Genomic DNA, 1,596 nt, shown 5'->3' with positions numbered 1-1,596 from the left:
CTTGGCTTTTTTGTTTTGTTTTGTTTTTTGTTTTTGATACAGAGTCTCGCTCTGTTGTCAGGCACCAGGCTGGAGTGCAGTGGCACAATCTCAGCTAACTGCAACCTCCACCTCAAGGGATCCACTCACCTCAGCCTCCCAGAGGGCTGGGATTACAGGCATGAGTCACCATGGCTGGCCTCAATATCCACTTTTAGATACACAAATGTTATACATTCAAACTTATAAAACAGGTGGGGGGGGAGAATTCATATGGAGGTCAAAGTGGAAGCAGCTGTGAGAGGGTCCCGCAGAAGAAAACATGGCTGCCAAAGTGTGTGAGTCCATCAGCAAGTCTGGCCTGGCCTTAGCTGTTGCAGGAGGCGTGGTGAACTCTGCCTTATATCATGTGGAAGCTGGGCACAGAGCTGTCATCTTTGACTGATTTCCTGGAGTTCGGTCATTGTGGTAGGGGAAGGGACTCACTTTCTCATCCCATGGGTACAGACACCAATTATCCTTGACTGCCGTTCCCAGCCACGTAATGTGCCAGTCATCACTGGTAGCAACGATTTACAGAACGTCAACATCACACTGCGCATCCTCCTCCGGCCTGTCACTAGCCAGCTTCCTCGCATCTTCACCAGCATCGGAGAGGACTATGATGACCTGGTGCTGCTGTCCATTACCACTGAGATCTTCAAGTCAGTGGTGGCTCGCTTTGATGCTAGAGAACTAATCACCCAGAGAGCTGGTCTCCAGGCAGGTGAGCAATGCCTTATGGAGCGAGCAGCCACCTTTGGGCTCATCCAGGTCGACGTGTCCTTGACACATCTGACCTTTGGGAAGAAGTTAACAGAAGCGGCAGAAGCCTAACAGGTGGCTCAGCAGGAAGCAGAGAGTGCCAGATTTGTGGTGGAAAAGGCTGAACAGCAGAAAAAGGCGGCCGTCACCTCTGCTGAGGGCAACTCCAAGGCAGCTGAGCTGATTGCCAACTCACTGGCCACTGCAGGGGACGGCCTGATGGAGCTGCGCAAACTGAAGCTGTGGAGGACATCGTGTACCAGCTGTCACACTCTCATAACATCACCTACGTGCTGGCGGGGCAGTCTGTGCTCCTCCGGCTGCCCCAGTGAGGGCCCACCCTGCCTGCACCTCCGAGGGCTGACTGGGCCACAGTCCTGATGATTTTTGACACCGCCTTCCTTCTGCCCCCACCCCAGAAATCACTGTGAAATTTCATGATTGGCTTAAAGTGAAGGAAATAAAGTAAAATCACTTCAGATCTCAAAAAAAAAAAAGGGACATTCTCTGTAACCTTGCAATTTTACTCCGAGGTATTTACCCTGTGGATATGTTCACAGATGAGCAAAATGTGGTATATATAAGAGGCACCATTTGTGATAGAAAAGGACTTGGAAAACACTTAAGTGTCCATAATTATAAGACTGGTTAAATACATCATGGTGTAGCCACATAATAGAACAGAACTTTTTTTTTGGAGAGTCTCACTCTGTCACCCAGGTTGGAGTGCAGTGGCACAATCTTGGCTCACTGCAACCTCTGCCTCCTGGGTTCAAGTAATTCTCAAGGAGCTGGGATTATAGGCGTGTGCCA

The 1,596-nt window shown here is 49.9% G+C and overlaps 1 pseudogene; it reads left to right on the top strand.

Annotated features, from left to right (window-relative positions):
* The first annotated feature begins 259 nt into the window (after nucleotides 1-259).
* Nucleotides 260-1,268, top strand: LOC108285791 (annotated as a pseudogene).
* Nucleotides 1,269-1,596: the final 328 nt, after the last annotated feature.

This window comes from Cebus imitator, unplaced genomic scaffold (genome assembly GCF_001604975.1).
Source record: "Cebus imitator isolate Cc_AM_T3 unplaced genomic scaffold, Cebus_imitator-1.0 Scaffold306, whole genome shotgun sequence".
NCBI lineage: Eukaryota > Metazoa > Chordata > Mammalia > Primates > Cebidae > Cebus > Cebus imitator.
Note: the sequence above shows the minus strand (reverse complement) of the source record. Positions and strands in the feature narration are given on the sequence as shown.